At 51.5% G+C, this 16074-nt stretch overlaps 24 non-coding genes across 24 annotated transcripts; 12 read left to right on the plus strand and 12 right to left on the minus strand.

The window, feature by feature from the left end:
* Positions 1-344: 344 nt before the first annotated feature.
* Positions 345-643, plus strand: LOC148833835 (signal recognition particle RNA). Its single transcript, XR_016091117.1, has one exon.
* Positions 644-974: 331 nt separating this feature from the next.
* Positions 975-1046, minus strand: trnap-agg (transfer RNA proline (anticodon AGG)). Its single transcript has one exon. It is a non-coding gene; the product is annotated as a tRNA-Pro (tRNA).
* A 617-nt stretch (positions 1047-1663) lies between these two features.
* On the plus strand, positions 1664-1962 carry LOC148833837 (signal recognition particle RNA). Its single transcript, XR_016091127.1, has one exon.
* Positions 1963-2292: 330 nt separating this feature from the next.
* Positions 2293-2364, minus strand: trnap-agg (transfer RNA proline (anticodon AGG)). Its single transcript has one exon. It is a non-coding gene; the product is annotated as a tRNA-Pro (tRNA).
* A 617-nt stretch (positions 2365-2981) lies between these two features.
* On the plus strand, positions 2982-3280 carry LOC148833839 (signal recognition particle RNA). The gene has a single exon (XR_016091121.1).
* Positions 3281-3610: 330 nt separating this feature from the next.
* Positions 3611-3682, minus strand: trnap-agg (transfer RNA proline (anticodon AGG)). Its single transcript has one exon. It is a non-coding gene; the product is annotated as a tRNA-Pro (tRNA).
* Positions 3683-4299: 617 nt separating this feature from the next.
* Positions 4300-4599, plus strand: LOC148833841 (signal recognition particle RNA). The gene has a single exon (XR_016091148.1).
* Positions 4600-4929: 330 nt separating this feature from the next.
* On the minus strand, positions 4930-5001 carry trnap-agg (transfer RNA proline (anticodon AGG)). Its single transcript has one exon. It is a non-coding gene; the product is annotated as a tRNA-Pro (tRNA).
* Positions 5002-5618: 617 nt separating this feature from the next.
* LOC148833843 (signal recognition particle RNA) lies at positions 5619-5918 on the plus strand. Its single transcript, XR_016091149.1, has one exon.
* A 330-nt stretch (positions 5919-6248) lies between these two features.
* trnap-agg (transfer RNA proline (anticodon AGG)) lies at positions 6249-6320 on the minus strand. The gene has a single exon. It is a non-coding gene; the product is annotated as a tRNA-Pro (tRNA).
* A 617-nt stretch (positions 6321-6937) lies between these two features.
* LOC148833845 (signal recognition particle RNA) lies at positions 6938-7237 on the plus strand. The gene has a single exon (XR_016091144.1).
* Positions 7238-7567: 330 nt separating this feature from the next.
* trnap-agg (transfer RNA proline (anticodon AGG)) lies at positions 7568-7639 on the minus strand. The gene has a single exon. It is a non-coding gene; the product is annotated as a tRNA-Pro (tRNA).
* A 617-nt stretch (positions 7640-8256) lies between these two features.
* On the plus strand, positions 8257-8555 carry LOC148833847 (signal recognition particle RNA). The gene has a single exon (XR_016091122.1).
* Positions 8556-8885: 330 nt separating this feature from the next.
* On the minus strand, positions 8886-8957 carry trnap-agg (transfer RNA proline (anticodon AGG)). Its single transcript has one exon. It is a non-coding gene; the product is annotated as a tRNA-Pro (tRNA).
* A 618-nt stretch (positions 8958-9575) lies between these two features.
* Positions 9576-9874, plus strand: LOC148833849 (signal recognition particle RNA). Its single transcript, XR_016091137.1, has one exon.
* A 330-nt stretch (positions 9875-10204) lies between these two features.
* Positions 10205-10276, minus strand: trnap-agg (transfer RNA proline (anticodon AGG)). The gene has a single exon. It is a non-coding gene; the product is annotated as a tRNA-Pro (tRNA).
* A 617-nt stretch (positions 10277-10893) lies between these two features.
* LOC148833851 (signal recognition particle RNA) lies at positions 10894-11193 on the plus strand. Its single transcript, XR_016091150.1, has one exon.
* Positions 11194-11523: 330 nt separating this feature from the next.
* On the minus strand, positions 11524-11595 carry trnap-agg (transfer RNA proline (anticodon AGG)). The gene has a single exon. It is a non-coding gene; the product is annotated as a tRNA-Pro (tRNA).
* Positions 11596-12212: 617 nt separating this feature from the next.
* LOC148833853 (signal recognition particle RNA) lies at positions 12213-12512 on the plus strand. The gene has a single exon (XR_016091145.1).
* Positions 12513-12842: 330 nt separating this feature from the next.
* On the minus strand, positions 12843-12914 carry trnap-agg (transfer RNA proline (anticodon AGG)). The gene has a single exon. It is a non-coding gene; the product is annotated as a tRNA-Pro (tRNA).
* A 616-nt stretch (positions 12915-13530) lies between these two features.
* LOC148833855 (signal recognition particle RNA) lies at positions 13531-13829 on the plus strand. The gene has a single exon (XR_016091141.1).
* Positions 13830-14159: 330 nt separating this feature from the next.
* On the minus strand, positions 14160-14231 carry trnap-agg (transfer RNA proline (anticodon AGG)). The gene has a single exon. It is a non-coding gene; the product is annotated as a tRNA-Pro (tRNA).
* A 617-nt stretch (positions 14232-14848) lies between these two features.
* Positions 14849-15147, plus strand: LOC148833857 (signal recognition particle RNA). The gene has a single exon (XR_016091136.1).
* Positions 15148-15477: 330 nt separating this feature from the next.
* Positions 15478-15549, minus strand: trnap-ugg (transfer RNA proline (anticodon UGG)). Its single transcript has one exon. It is a non-coding gene; the product is annotated as a tRNA-Pro (tRNA).
* Positions 15550-16074: the final 525 nt, after the last annotated feature.

Below are 16074 nucleotides of genomic sequence, written 5' to 3' on the forward strand. Positions count from 1 at the left end.
TTCTCTCTAGGACAGCCCGCCGTAACTTTAAGCGAGGGGCCTGAACCAAGTGCTGGAAGAGCGGGTGTCGTGACTTTTTTTGCATTTCAGCTCAAGTGATGTCAAAGCAAAGAAGAACGGATGTAATGCGTGCGTTCTAGAAAGTCTACGAGAGCAATACTGCCAGCTGGTGCTTTTTGGACGAGCTCGACAACAGGACAGGACGAAGCAATTTTCAGCAGTTTTTTCCGCATTTTTCGGGGCAGCCACCTGCCAGCCTGAGATCCTAGCGTTTCAAACCCGAGCTGTCCCCTGGGCTTGGCTCACAGCACACGAAGATGAGAAAAAGAGCGAGGCTGCTTCTCGCCGGGCGTGGTGGCGCACGCCTGTAATCCAAGCTGCCGGGAGGCTGAGACCGAGGGACCGCTTGCGCTCGGGAGTTCTGCACAGCAGTGGGCTGTGTTGATCGGGGGTCCGCAGCGTCTTCGGCACCAATATGGTGATCCCGGGGGAGCTTGGGCTCACCAGGTTGTCTAAAGAGGGGTGTTCCAACCCAGGTCGGAAACGGAGCAGGTGAAAGCCCCCGTGCTGATGCGTGCTGGGACAGCTCCTGTGAGCAGCAGCTGTCGTGCAGCCCGGGCAACAGAGTAGGACGCGGTCTTTTGCCACAACTTTGGAAGGAGGGAATCTTCATCTGTGTCCGGGGTGTTAGAGTCAAGTTTGTTGCTTTTGTTTAGTCTCTTTGATTTTCTTTTGTTTGCGTGGGTCGTTAGTTTTTCCTTTGTAGTTTTTTTTCTTCTGCTCTGAACCCTTTAATACATTGTCTTTGAATTGTATGACATCCGCTCAAGTGTTGTCAAAGCAAGGATGGACGGGTAAAATGCCTGCCTTCCTGGCGTCTTGCAACACGAGAATGGCGGTGAAGCAGTTCGCTTTGCGTGGGCAGAGGACAAGTGGGAAAGCCTCTCGCTTACGCACGAGTCAGAGCACAATACGGGCTCGTCCGGGATTTGAACCCGGGACCTCTCGCACCCTAAGCGAGAATCATACCCCTAGACCAACGAGCCATTCGCAGTGGGGGTGCTGGCTGTTTGCCAGTACTCGTTGTAAAAAAAAGGAGAGAGGGACAGATGTGAACGGTTTTCCAAAGGATGAAAGTCGCCTTCATATATTCACATTTGCGACCCATTTCGCACTCTTCAGCGTAATGATATTTCCCCCAAAAGTGGTTTAAATCTCAAAAGGAAGAAGACTTCTTAATGTCGTAATGTACAGTACTTGCAATCGTTTCACTGTGGAATTCTGTTTCTTCTCGTGAAAAATCTCCGTGCTCCGCCGACTTCTCTCTAGGACAGCCCGCCGTAACTTTAAGCGAGGGGCCTGAACCAAGTGCTGGAAGAGCGGGTGTCGTGACTTTTTTTGCATTTCAGCTCAAGTGATGTCAAAGCAAAGAAGAACGGATGTAATGCGTGCGTTCTAGAAAGTCTACGAGAGCAATACTGCCAGCTGGTGCTTTTTGGACGAGCTCGACAACAGGACAGGACGAAGCATTTTTCAGCAGTTTTTTCCGCATTTTTCGGGGCAGCCACCTGCCAGCCTGAGATCCTAGCGTTTCAAACCCGAGCTGTCCCCTGGGCTTGGCTCACAGCACAAGAAGATGAGAAAATGAGCGAGGCTGCTTCTCGCCGGGCGTGGTGGCGCACGCCTGTAATCCAAGCTGCCGGGAGGCTGAGACCGAGGGACCGCTTGCGCTCGGGAGTTCTGGACAGCAGTGGGCTGTGTTGATCGGGGGTCCGCAGCGTCTTCGGCACCAATATGGTGATCCAGGGGGAGCTTGGGCTCACCAGGTTGTCTAAAGAGGGGTTTACCAACCCAGGTCGGAAACGGAGCAGGTGAAAGCCCCCGTGCTGATGCGTGCTGGGACAGCTCCTGTGAGCAGCAGCTGTCGTGCAGCCCGGGCAACAGAGTGGGACGCGGTCTTTTGCCACAACTTTGGAAGGAGGGAATCTTCATCTGTGTCCGGGGTGTTAGAGTCAAGTTTGTTGCTTTTGTTTAGTCTCTTTGATTTTCTTTTGTTTGCGTGGGTCGTTAGTTTTTCCTTTGTAGTTTTTTTCTTCTGCTCTGAACCCTTTAATACATTGTCTTTGAATTGTATGACATCGGCTCAAGTGTTGTCAAAGCAAGGATGGACGGGTAAAATGCCTGCCTTCCTGGCGTCTTGCAACACGAGAACGGCGGTGAAGCAGTTCGCTTTGCGTGGGCAGAGCACAAGTGGGAAAGCCTCTCTCTTACGCACGAGTCAGAGCACAAAACGGGCTCGTTCGGGATTTGAACCCGGGACCTCTCGCACCCTAAGCGAGAATCATACCCCTAGACCAACGAGCCATTCGCAGAAGGGGCGCTGGCTGTTTGCCACTACCCGTTGTAAAAAAAAGGAGAGAGGGACAGATGTGAACGGTTTTCCAAAGGATGAAAGTCGCCTTCATATATTCACATTTGCGACCCATTTCGCACTCTTCAGCGTAATGATATTTCCCCCAAAAGTGGTTTAAATCTCAAAAGGAAGAAGACTTCTTAATGTCGTAATGTACAGTACTTGCAATCGTTTCACTGTGGAATTCTGTTTCTTCTCGTGAAAAATCTCCGTGCTCCGCCGACTTCTCTCTAGGACAGCCCGCCGTAACTTTAAGCGAGGGGCCTGAACCAAGTGCTGGAAGAGCGGGTGTCGTGACTTTTTTTGCATTTCAGCTCAAGTGATGTCAAAGCAAAGAAGAACGGATGTAATGCGTGCGTTCTAGAAAGTCTACGAGAGCAATACTGCCAGCTGGTGCTTTTTGGACGAGCTCGACAACAGGACAGGACGAAGCATTTTTCAGCAGTTTTTTCCGCATTTTTCGGGGCAGCCACCTGCCAGCCTGAGATCCTAGCGTTTCAAACCCGAGCTGTCCCCTGGGCTTGGCTCACAGCACAAGAAGATGAGAAAATGAGCGAGGCTGCTTCTCGCCGGGCGTGGTGGCGCACGCCTGTAATCCAAGCTGCCGGGAGGCTGAGACCGAGGGACCGCTTGCGCTCGGGAGTTCTGGACAGCAGTGGGCTGTGTTGATCGGGGGTCCGCAGCGTCTTCGGCACCAATATGGTGATCCAGGGGGAGCTTGGGCTCACCAGGTTGTCTAAAGAGGGGTGTACCAACCCAGGTCGGAAACGGAGCAGGTGAAAGCCCCCGTGCTGATGCGTGCTGGGACAGCTCCTGTGAGCAGCAGCTGTCGTGCAGCCCGGGCAACAGAGTGGGACGCGGTCTTTTGCCACAACTTTGGAAGGAGGGAATCTTCATCTGTGTCCGGGGTGTTAGAGTCAAGTTTGTTGCTTTTGTTTAGTCTCTTTGATTTTCTTTTGTTTGCGTGGGTCGTTAGTTTTTCCTTTGTAGTTTTTTTCTTCTGCTCTGAACCCTTTAATACATTGTCTTTGAATTGTATGACATCCGCTCAAGTGTTGTCAAAGCAAGGATGGACGGGTAAAATGCCTGCCTTCCTGGCGTCTTGCAACACGAGAACGGCGGTGAAGCAGTTCGCTTTGCGTGGGCAGAGCACAAGTGGGAAAGCCTCTCTCTTACGCACGAGTCAGAGCACAAAACGGGCTCGTCCGGGATTTGAACCCGGGACCTCTCGCACCCTAAGCGAGAATCATACCCCTAGACCAACGAGCCATTCGCAGTGGGGGTGCTGGCTGTTTGCCAGTACTCGTTGTAAAAAAAAGGAGAGAGGGACAGATGTGAACGGTTTTCCAAAGGATGAAAGTCGCCTTCATATATTCACATTTGCGACCCATTTCGCACTCTTCAGCGTAATGATATTTCCCCCAAAAGTGGTTTAAATCTCAAAAGGAAGAAGACTTCTTAATGTCGTAATGTACAGTACTTGCAATCGTTTCACTGTGGAATTCTGTTTCTTCTCGTGAAAAATCTCCGTGCTCCGCCGACTTCTCTCTAGGACAGCCCGCCGTAACTTTAAGCGAGGGGCCTGAACCAAGTGCTGGAAGAGCGGGTGTCATGACTTTTTTTGCATTTCAGCTCAAGTGATGTCAAAGCAAAGAAGAACGGATGTAATGCGTGCGTTCTAGAAAGTCTACGAGAGCAATACTGCCAGCTGGTGCTTTTTGGACGAGCTCGACAACAGGACAGGACGAAGCATTTTTCAGCAGTTTTTTCCGCATTTTTCGGGGCAGCCACCTGCCAGCCTGAGATCCTAGCGTTTCAAACCCGAGCTGTCCCCTGGGCTTGGCTCACAGCACAAGAAGATGAGAAAATGAGCGAGGCTGCTTCTCGCCGGGCGTGGTGGCGCACGCCTTGTAATCCAAGCTGCCGGGAGGCTGAGACCGAGGGACCGCTTGCGCTCGGGAGTTCTGGACAGCAGTGGGCTGTGTTGATCGGGGGTCCGCAGCGTGTTCGGCACCAATATGGTGATCCAGGGGGAGCTTGGGCTCACCAGGTTGTCTAAAGAGGGGTTTACCAACCCAGGTCGGAAACGGAGCAGGTGAAAGCCCCCGTGCTGATGCGTGCTGGGACAGCTCCTGTGAGCAGCAGCTGTCGTGCAGCCCGGGCAACAGAGTGGGACGCGGTCTTTTGCCACAACTTTGGAAGGAGGGAATCTTCATCTGTGTCCGGGGTGTTAGAGTCAAGTTTGTTGCTTTTGTTTAGTCTCTTTGATTTTCTTTTGTTTGCGTGGGTCGTTAGTTTTTCCTTTGTAGTTTTTTTCTTCTGCTCTGAACCCTTTAATACATTGTCTTTGAATTGTATGACATCCGCTCAAGTGTTGTCAAAGCAAGGATGGACGGGTAAAATGCCTGCCTTCCTGGCGTCTTGCAACACGAGAACGGCGGTGAAGCAGTTCGCTTTGCGTGGGCAGAGCACAAGTGGGAAAGCCTCTCTCTTACGCACGAGTCAGAGCACAAAACGGGCTCGTCCGGGATTTGAACCCGGGACCTCTCGCACCCTAAGCGAGAATCATACCCCTAGACCAACGAGCCATTCGCAGAGGGGGTGCTGGCTGTTTGCCAGTACTCGTTGTAAAAAAAAGGAGAGAGGGACAGATGTGAACGGTTTTCCAAAGGATGAAAGTCGCCTTCATATATTCACATTTGCGACCCATTTCGAACTCTTCAGCGTAATGATATTTCCCCCAAAAGTGGTTTAAATCTCAAAAGGAAGAAGACTTCTTAATGTCGTAATGTACAGTACTTGCAATCGTTTCACTGTGGAATTCTGTTTCTTCTCGTGAAAAATCTCCGTGCTCCGCCGACTTCTCTCTAGGACAGCCCGCCGTAACTTTAAGCGAGGGGCCTGAACCAAGTGCTGGAAGAGCGGGTGTCATGACTTTTTTTGCATTTCAGCTCAAGTGATGTCAAAGCAAAGAAGAACGGATGTAATGCGTGCGTTCTAGAAAGTCTACGAGAGCAATACTGCCAGCTGGTGCTTTTTGGACGAGCTCGACAACAGGACAGGACGAAGCATTTTTCAGCAGTTTTTTCCGCATTTTTCGGGGCAGCCACCTGCCAGCCTGAGATCCTAGCGTTTCAAACCCGAGCTGTCCCCTGGGCTTGGCTCACAGCACAAGAAGATGAGAAAATGAGCGAGGCTGCTTCTCGCCGGGCGTGGTGGCGCACGCCTTGTAATCCAAGCTGCCGGGAGGCTGAGACCGAGGGACCGCTTGCGCTCGGGAGTTCTGGACAGCAGTGGGCTGTGTTGATCGGGGGTCCGCAGCGTGTTCGGCACCAATATGGTGATCCAGGGGGAGCTTGGGCTCACCAGGTTGTCTAAAGAGGGGTTTACCAACCCAGGTCGGAAACGGAGCAGGTGAAAGCCCCCGTGCTGATGCGTGCTGGGACAGCTCCTGTGAGCAGCAGCTGTCGTGCAGCCCGGGCAACAGAGTGGGACGCGGTCTTTTGCCACAACTTTGGAAGGAGGGAATCTTCATCTGTGTCCGGGGTGTTAGAGTCAAGTTTGTTGCTTTTGTTTAGTCTCTTTGATTTTCTTTTGTTTGCGTGGGTCGTTAGTTTTTCCTTTGTAGTTTTTTTCTTCTGCTCTGAACCCTTTAATACATTGTCTTTGAATTGTATGACATCCGCTCAAGTGTTGTCAAAGCAAGGATGGACGGGTAAAATGCCTGCCTTCCTGGCGTCTTGCAACACGAGAACGGCGGTGAAGCAGTTCGCTTTGCGTGGGCAGAGCACAAGTGGGAAAGCCTCTCTCTTACGCACGAGTCAGAGCACAAAACGGGCTCGTCCGGGATTTGAACCCGGGACCTCTCGCACCCTAAGCGAGAATCATACCCCTAGACCAACGAGCCATTCGCAGAGGGGGTGCTGGCTGTTTGCCAGTACTCGTTGTAAAAAAAAGGAGAGAGGGACAGATGTGAACGGTTTTCCAAAGGATGAAAGTCGCCTTCATATATTCACATTTGCGACCCATTTCGAACTCTTCAGCGTAATGATATTTCCCCCAAAAGTGGTTTAAATCTCAAAAGGAAGAAGACTTCTTAATGTCGTAATGTACAGTACTTGCAATCGTTTCACTGTGGAATTCTGTTTCTTCTCGTGAAAAATCTCCGTGCTCCGCCGACTTCTCTCTAGGACAGCCCGCCGTAACTTTAAGCGAGGGGCCTGAACCAAGTGCTGGAAGAGCGGGTGTCGTGACTTTTTCTGCATTTCAGCTCAAGTGATGTCAAAGCAAAGAAGAACGGATGTAATGCGTGCGTTCTAGAAAGTCTACGAGAGCAATACTGCCAGCTGGTGCTTTTTGGACGAGCTCGACAACAGGACAGGACGAAGCATTTTTCAACAGTTTTTTCCGCATTTTTCGGGGCAGCCACCTGCCAGCCTGAGATCCTAGCGTTTCAAACCCGAGCTGTCCCCTGGGCTTGGCTCACAGCACAAGAAGATGAGAAAATGAGCGAGGCTGCTTCTCGCCGGGCGTGGTGGCGCACGCCTTGTAATCCAAGCTGCCGGGAGGCTGAGACCGAGGGACCGCTTGCGCTCGGGAGTTCTGCACAGCAGTGGGCTGTGTTGATCGGGGGTCCGCAGCGTCTTCGGCACCAATATGGTGATCCAGGGGGAGCTTGGGCTCACCAGGTTGTCTAAAGAGGGGTGTACCAACCCAGGTCGGAAACGGAGCAGGTGAAAGCCCCCGTGCTGATGCGTGCTGGGACAGCTCCTGTGAGCAGCAGCTGTCGTGCAGCCCGGGCAGCAGAGTGGGACGCGGTCTTTTGCCACAACTTTGGAAGGAGGGAATCTTCATCTGTGTCCGGGGTGTTAGAGTCAAGTTTGTTGCTTTTGTTTAGTCTCTTTGATTTTCTTTTGTTTGCGTGGGTCGTTAGTTTTTCCTTTGTAGTTTTTTTCTTCTGCTCTGAACCCTTTAATACATTGTCTTTGAATTGTATGACATCCGCTCAAGTGTTGTCAAAGCAAGGATGGACGGGTAAAATGCCTGCCTTCCTGGCGTCTTGCAACACGAGAACGGCGGTGAAGCAGTTCGCTTTGCGTGGGCAGAGCACAAGTGGGAAAGCCTCTCTCTTACGCACGAGTCAGAGCACAAAACGGGCTCGTCCGGGATTTGAACCCGGGACCTCTCGCACCCTAAGCGAGAATCATACCCCTAGACCAACGAGCCATTCGCAGAAAGGGTGCTGGCTGTTTGCCAGTACTCGTTGTAAAAAAAAGGAGAGAGGGACAGATGTGAACGGTTTTCCAAAGGATGAAAGTCGCCTTCATATATTCACATTTGCGACCCATTTCGCACTCTTCAGCGTAATGATATTTCCCCCAAAAGTGGTTTAAATCTCAAAAGGAAGAAGACTTCTTAATGTCGTAATGTACAGTACTTGCAATCGTTTCACTGTGGAATTCTGTTTCTTCTCGTGAAAAATCTCCGTGCTCCGCCGACTTCTCTCTAGGACAGCCCGCCGTAACTTTAAGCGAGGGGCCTGAACCAAGTGCTGGAAGAGCGGGTGTCGTGACTTTTTTTGCATTTCAGCTCAAGTGATGTCAAAGCAAAGAAGAACGGATGTAATGCGTGCGTTCTAGAAAGTCTACGAGAGCAATACTGCCAGCTGGTGCTTTTTGGACGAGCTCGACAACAGGACAGGACGAAGCATTTTTCAGCAGTTTTTTCCGCATTTTTCGGGGCAGCCACCTGCCAGCCTGAGATCCTAGCGTTTCAAACCCGAGCTGTCCCCTGGGCTTGGCTCACAGCACAAGAAGATGAGAAAATGAGCGAGGCTGCTTCTCGCCGGGCGTGGTGGCGCACGCCTGTAATCCAAGCTGCCGGGAGGCTGAGACCGAGGGACCGCTTGCGCTCGGGAGTTCTGGACAGCAGTGGGCTGTGTTGATCGGGGGTCCGCAGCGTCTTCGGCACCAATATGGTGATCCAGGGGGAGCTTGGGCTCACCAGGTTGTCTAAAGAGGGGTGTACCAACCCAGGTCGGAAACGGAGCAGGTGAAAGCCCCCGTGCTGATGCGTGCTGGGACAGCTCCTGTGAGCAGCAGCTGTCGTGCAGCCCGGGCAACAGAGTGGGACGCGGTCTTTTGCCACAACTTTGGAAGGAGGGAATCTTCATCTGTGTCCGGGGTGTTAGAGTCAAGTTTGTTGCTTTTGTTTAGTCTCTTTGATTTTCTTTTGTTTGCGTGGGTCGTTAGTTTTTCCTTTGTAGTTTTTTTCTTCTGCTCTGAACCCTTTAATACATTGTCTTTGAATTGTATGACATCCGCTCAAGTGTTGTCAAAGCAAGGATGGACGGGTAAAATGCCTGCCTTCCTGGCGTCTTGCAACACGAGAACGGCGGTGAAGCAGTTCGCTTTGCGTGGGCAGAGCACAAGTGGGAAAGCCTCTCTCTTACGCACGAGTCAGAGCACAAAACGGGCTCGTCCGGGATTTGAACCCGGGACCTCTCGCACCCTAAGCGAGAATCATACCCCTAGACCAACGAGCCATTCGCAGTGGGGGGTGCTGGCTGTTTGCCAGTACTCGTTGTAAAAAAAAGGAGAGAGGGACAGATGTGAACGGTTTTCCAAAGGATGAAAGTCGCCTTCATATATTCACATTTGCGACCCATTTCGCACTCTTCAGCGTAATGATATTTCCCCCAAAAGTGGTTTAAATCTCAAAAGGAAGAAGACTTCTTAATGTCGTAATGTACAGTACTTGCAATCGTTTCACTGTGGAATTCTGTTTCTTCTCGTGAAAAATCTCCGTGCTCCGCCGACTTCTCTCTAGGACAGCCCGCCGTAACTTTAAGCGAGGGGCCTGAACCAAGTGCTGGAAGAGCGGGTGTCGTGACTTTTTTTGCATTTCAGCTCAAGTGATGTCAAAGCAAAGAAGAACGGATGTAATGCGTGCGTTCTAGAAAGTCTACGAGAGCAATACTGCCAGCTGGTGCTTTTTGGACGAGCTCGACAACAGGACAGGACGAAGCATTTTTCAGCAGTTTTTTCCGCATTTTTCGGGGCAGCCACCTGCCAGCCTGAGATCCTAGCGTTTCAAACCCGAGCTGTCCCCTGGGCTTGGCTCACAGCACACGAAGATGAGAAAAAGAGCGAGGCTGCTTCTCGCCGGGCGTGGTGGCGCACGCATGTAATCCAAGCTGCCGGGAGGCTGAGACCGAGGGACCGCTTGCGCTCGGGAGTTCTGCACAGCAGTGGGCTGTGTTGATCGGGGGTCCGCAGCGTCTTCGGCACCAATATGGTGATCCCGGGCGAGCTTGGGCTCACCAGGTTGTCTAAAGAGGGGTGTACCAACCCAGGTCGGAAACGGAGCAGGTGAAAGCCCCCGTGCTGATGCGTGCTGGGACAGCTCCTGTGAGCAGCAGCTGTCGTGCAGCCCGGGCAACAGAGTGGGACGCGGTCTTTTGCCACAACTTTGGAAGGAGGGAATCTTCATCTGTGTCCGGGGTGTTAGAGTCAAGTTTGTTGCTTTTGTTTAGTCTCTTTGATTTTCTTTTGTTTGCGTGGGTCGTTAGTTTTTTCTTTGTAGTTTTTTTCTTCTGCTCTGAACCCTTTAATACATTGTCTTTGAATTGTATGACATCCGCTCAAGTGTTGTCAAAGCAAGGATGGACGGGTAAAATGCCTGCCTTCCTGGCGTCTTGCAACACGAGAACGGCGGTGAAGCAGTTCGCTTTGCGTGGGCAGAGGACAAGTGGGAAAGCCTCTCGCTTACGCACGAGTCAGAGCACAAAACGGGCTCGTCCGGGATTTGAACCCGGGACCTCTCGCACCCTAAGCGAGAATCATACCCCTAGACCAACGAGCCATTCGCAGAGGGGGTGCTGGCTGTTTGCCAGTACTCGTTGTAAAAAAAAGGAGAGAGGGACAGATGTGAACGGTTTTCCAAAGGATGAAAGTCGCCTTCATATATTCACATTTGCGACCCATTTCGAACTCTTCAGCGTAATGATATTTCCCCCAAAAGTGGTTTAAATCTCAAAAGGAAGAAGACTTCTTAATGTCGTAATGTACAGTACTTGCAATCGTTTCACTGTGGAATTCTGTTTCTTCTCGTGAAAAATCTCCGTGCTCCGCCGACTTCTCTCTAGGACAGCCCGCCGTAACTTTAAGCGAGGGGCCTGAACCAAGTGCTGGAAGAGCGGGTGTCATGACTTTTTTTGCATTTCAGCTCAAGTGATGTCAAAGCAAAGAAGAACGGATGTAATGCGTGCGTTCTAGAAAGTCTACGAGAGCAATACTGCCAGCTGGTGCTTTTTGGACGAGCTCGACAACAGGACAGGACGAAGCATTTTTCAGCAGTTTTTTCCGCATTTTTCGGGGCAGCCACCTGCCAGCCTGAGATCCTAGCGTTTCAAACCCGAGCTGTCCCCTGGGCTTGGCTCACAGCACAAGAAGATGAGAAAATGAGCGAGGCTGCTTCTCGCCGGGCGTGGTGGCGCACGCCTTGTAATCCAAGCTGCCGGGAGGCTGAGACCGAGGGACCGCTTGCGCTCGGGAGTTCTGGACAGCAGTGGGCTGTGTTGATCGGGGGTCCGCAGCGTGTTCGGCACCAATATGGTGATCCAGGGGGAGCTTGGGCTCACCAGGTTGTCTAAAGAGGGGTTTACCAACCCAGGTCGGAAACGGAGCAGGTGAAAGCCCCCGTGCTGATGCGTGCTGGGACAGCTCCTGTGAGCAGCAGCTGTCGTGCAGCCCGGGCAACAGAGTGGGACGCGGTCTTTTGCCACAACTTTGGAAGGAGGGAATCTTCATCTGTGTCCGGGGTGTTAGAGTCAAGTTTGTTGCTTTTGTTTAGTCTCTTTGATTTTCTTTTGTTTGCGTGGGTCGTTAGTTTTTCCTTTGTAGTTTTTTTCTTCTGCTCTGAACCCTTTAATACATTGTCTTTGAATTGTATGACATCCGCTCAAGTGTTGTCAAAGCAAGGATGGACGGGTAAAATGCCTGCCTTCCTGGCGTCTTGCAACACGAGAACGGCGGTGAAGCAGTTCGCTTTGCGTGGGCAGAGCACAAGTGGGAAAGCCTCTCTCTTACGCACGAGTCAGAGCACAAAACGGGCTCGTCCGGGATTTGAACCCGGGACCTCTCGCACCCTAAGCGAGAATCATACCCCTAGACCAACGAGCCACTCGCAGAGGGGATGCTGGCTGTTTGCCAGTACTCGTTGTAAAAAAAAGGAGAGAGGGACAGATGTGAACGGTTTTCCAAAGGATGAAAGTCGCCTTCATATATTCACATTTGCGACCCATTTCGAACTCTTCAGCGTAATGATATTTCCCCCAAAAGTGGTTTAAATCTCAAAAGGAAGAAGACTTCTTAATGTCGTAATGTACAGTACTTGCAATCGTTTCACTGTGGAATTCTGTTTCTTCTCGTGAAAAATCTCCGTGCTCCGCCGACTTCTCTCTAGGACAGCCCGCCGTAACTTTAAGCGAGGGGCCTGAACCAAGTGCTGGAAGAGCGGGTGTCGTGACTTTTTTTGCATTTCAGCTCAAGTGATGTCAAAGCAAAGAAGAACGGATGTAATGCGTGCGTTCTAGAAAGTCTACGAGAGCAATACTGCCAGCTGGTGCTTTTTGGACGAGCTCGACAACAGGACAGGACGAAGCATTTTTCAGCAGTTTTTTCCGCATTTTTCGGGGCAGCCACCTGCCAGCCTGAGATCCTAGCGTTTCAAACCCGAGCTGTCCCCTGGGCTTGGCTCACAGCACAAGAAGATGAGAAAATGAGCGAGGCTGCTTCTCGCCGGGCGTGGTGGCGCACGCCTTGTAATCCAAGCTGCCGGGAGGCTGAGACCGAGGGACCGCTTGCGCTCGGGAGTTCTGGACAGCAGTGGGCTGTGTTGATCGGGGGTCCGCAGCGTGTTCGGCACCAATATGGTGATCCCGGGGGAGCTTGGGCTCACCAGGTTGTCTAAAGAGGGGTTTACCAACCCAGGTCGGAAACGGAGCAGGTGAAAGCCCCCGTGCTGATGCGTGCTGGGACAGCTCCTGTGAGCAGCAGCTGTCGTGCAGCCCGGGCAACAGAGTGGGACGCGGTCTTTTGCCACAACTTTGGAAGGAGGGAATCTTCATCTGTGTCCGGGGTGTTAGAGTCAAGTTTGTTGCTTTTGTTTAGTCTCTTTGATTTTCTTTTGTTTGCGTGGGTCGTTAGTTTTTCCTTTGTAGTTTTTTTCTTCTGCTCTGAACCCTTTAATACATTGTCTTTGAATTGTATGACATCCGCTCAAGTGTTGTCAAAGCAAGGATGGACGGGTAAAATGCCTGCCTTCCTGGCGTCTTGCAACACGAGAACGGCGGTGAAGCAGTTCGCTTTGCGTGGGCAGAGCACAAGTGGGAAAGCCTCTCTCTTACGCACGAGTCAGAGCACAAAACGGGCTCGTCCGGGATTTGAACCCGGGACCTCTCGCACCCTAAGCGAGAATCATACCCCTAGACCAACGAGCCATTCGCAGAAGGGGTGCTGGCTGTTTGCCAGTACTCGTTGTAAAAAAAGGAGAGAGGGACAGATGTGAACGGTTTTCCAAAGGATGAAAGTCGCCTTCATATATTCACATTTGCGACCCATTTCGCACTCTTCAGCGTAATGATATTTCCCCCAAAAGTGGTTTAAATCTCAAAAGGAAGAAGACTTCTTAATGTCGTAATGTACAGTACTTGCAATCGTTTCACTGTGGAATTCTGTTTCTTCTCGTGAAAAATCTCCGTGCTCCGCCGACTTCTCTCTAGGACAGCCCGCCGTAACTTTAAGCGAGGGGCCTGAACCAAGTGCTGGAAGAGCGGGTGTCGTGACTTTTTTTGCATTTCAGCTCAAGTGATGTCAAAGCAAAGAAGAACGGATGTAATGCGTGCGTTCTAGAAAGTCTACGAGAGCAATACTGCCAGCTGGTGCTTTTTGGACGAGCTCGACAACAGGACAGGACGAAGCATTTTTCAGCAGTTTTTTCCGCATTTTTCGGGGCAGCCACCTGCCAGCCTGAGATCCTAGCGTTTCAAACCCGAGCTGTCCCCTGGGCTTGGCTCACAGCACACGAAGATGAGAAAAAGAGCGAGGCTGCTTCTCGCCGGGCGTGGTGGCGCACGCCTGTAATTCAAGCTGCCGGTAGGCTGAGACCGAGGGACCGCTTGCGCTCGGGAGTTCTGCACAGCAGTGGGCTGTGTTGATCGGGGGTCCGCAGCGTCTTCGGCACCAATATGGTGATCCAGGGGGAGCTTGGGCTCACCAGGTTGTCTAAAGAGGGGTGTACCAACCCAGGTCGAAAACGGAGCAGGTGAAAGCCCCCGTGCTGATGCGTGCTGGGACAGCTCCTGTGAGCAGCAGCTGTCGTGCAGCCCGGGCAGCAGAGTGGGACGCGGTCTTTTGCCACAACTTTGGAAGGAGGGAATCTTCATCTGTGTCCGGGGTGTTAGAGTCAAGTTTGTTGCTTTTGTTTAGTCTCTTTGATTTTCTTTTGTTTGCGTGGGTCGTTAGTTTTTCCTTTGTAGTTTTTTTCTTCTGCTCTGAACCCTTTAATACATTGTCTTTGAATTGTATGACATCCGCTCAAGTGTTGTCAAAGCAAGGATGGACGGGTAAAATGCCTGCCTTCCTGGCGTCTTGCAACACGAGAATGGCGGTGAAGCAGTTCGCTTTGCGTGGGCAGAGGACAAGTGGGAAAGCCTCTCGCTTACGCACGAGTCAGAGCACAATACGGGCTCGTCCGGGATTTGAACCCGGGACCTCTCGCACCCTAAGCGAGAATCATACCCCTAGACCAACGAGCCATTCGCAGAGGGGGTGCTGGCTGTTTGCCAGTACTCGTTGTAAAAAAAAGGAGAGAGGGACAGATGTGAACGGTTTTCCAAAGGATGAAAGTCGCCTTCATATATTCACATTTGCGACCCATTTCGCACTCTTCAGCGTAATGATATTTCCCCCAAAAGTGGTTTAAATCTCAAAAGGAAGAAGACTTCTTAATGTCGTAATGTACAGTACTTGCAATCGTTTCACTGTGGAATTCTGTTTCTTCTCGTGAAAAATCTCCGTGCTCCGCCGACTTCTCTCTAGGACAGCCCGCCGTAACTTTAAGCGAGGGGCCTGAACCAAGTGCTGGAAGAGCGGGTGTCGTGACTTTTTTTGCATTTCAGCTCAAGTGATGTCAAAGCAAAGAAGAACGGATGTAATGCGTGCGTTCTAGAAAGTCTACGAGAGCAATACTGCCAGCTGGTGCTTTTTGGACGAGCTCGACAACAGGACAGGACGAAGCATTTTTCAGCAGTTTTTTCCGCATTTTTCGGGGCAGCCACCTGCCAGCCTGAGATCCTAGCGTTTCAAACCCGAGCTGTCCCCTGGGCTTGGCTCACAGCACACGAAGATGAGAAAAAGAGCGAGGCTGCTTCTCGCCGGGCGTGGTGGCGCACGCCTGTAATCCAAGCTGCCGGGAGGCTGAGACCGAGGGACCGCTTGCGCTCGGGAGTTCTGCACAGCAGTGGGCTGTGTTGATCGGGGGTCCGCAGCGTCTTCGGCACCAACATGGTGATCCCGGGGGAGCTTGGGCTCACCAGGTTGTCTAAAGAGGGGTGTACCAACCCAGGTCGGAAACAGAGCAGGTGAAAGGCCCCGTGCTGATGCGTGCTGGGACAGCTCCTGTGAGCAGCAGCTGTCGTGCAGCCCGGGCAACAGAGTGGGACGCGGTCTTTTGCCACAACTTTGGAAGAAGGGAATCTTCATCTGTGTCCGGGGTGTTAGAGTCAAGTTTGTTGCTTTTGTTTAGTCTCTTTGATTTTCTTTTGTTTGCGTGGGTCGTTAGTTTTTCCTTTGTAGTTTTTTTCTTCTGCTCTGAACCCTTTAATACATTGTCTTTGAATTGTATGACATCCGCTCAAGTGTTGTCAAAGCAAGGATGGACGGGTAAAATGCCTGCCTTCCTGGCGTCTTGCAACACGAGAATGGCGGTGAAGCAGTTCGCTTTGCGTGGGCAGAGGACAAGTGGGAAAGCCTCTCGCTTACGCACGAGTCAGAGCACAAAACGGGCTCGTCCGGGATTTGAACCCGGGACCTCTCGCACCCAAAGCGAGAATCATACCCCTAGACCAACGAGCCATTCGTGGAAGTGGGGGGGCTGACTGTTTGCCAGTACTCGTTGTAAAAAAAAGGAGAGAGGGACAGATGTGAACGGTTTTCCAAAGGATGAAAGTCGCCTTCATATATTCACATTTGCGACCCATTTCGCACTCTTCAGCGTAATGATATTTCCCCCAAAAGTGGTTTAAATCTCAAAAGGAAGAAGACTTCTTAATGTCGTAATGTACAGTACTTGCAATCGTTTCACTGTGGAATTCTGTTTCTTCTCGTGAAAAATCTCCGTGCTCCGCCGACTTCTCTCTAGGACAGCCCGCCGTAACTTTAAGCGAGGGGCCTGAACCAAGTGCTGGAAGAGCGGGTGTCGTGACTTTTTTTGCATTTCAGCTCAAGTGATGTCAAAGCAAAGAAGAACGGATGTAATGCGTGCGTTCTAGAAAGTCTACGAGAGCAATACTGCCAGCTGGTGCTTTTTGGACGAGCTCGACAACAGGACAGGACGAAGCATTTTTCAGCAGTTTTTTCCGCATTTTTCGGGCCAGCCAC

The sequence above is a fragment of the Atractosteus spatula genome, chromosome 5 (genome assembly GCF_055471065.1).
Source record: "Atractosteus spatula isolate fAtrSpa1 chromosome 5, fAtrSpa1.hap1, whole genome shotgun sequence".
In the NCBI taxonomy this organism is placed as follows: domain Eukaryota; kingdom Metazoa; phylum Chordata; class Actinopteri; order Semionotiformes; family Lepisosteidae; genus Atractosteus; species Atractosteus spatula.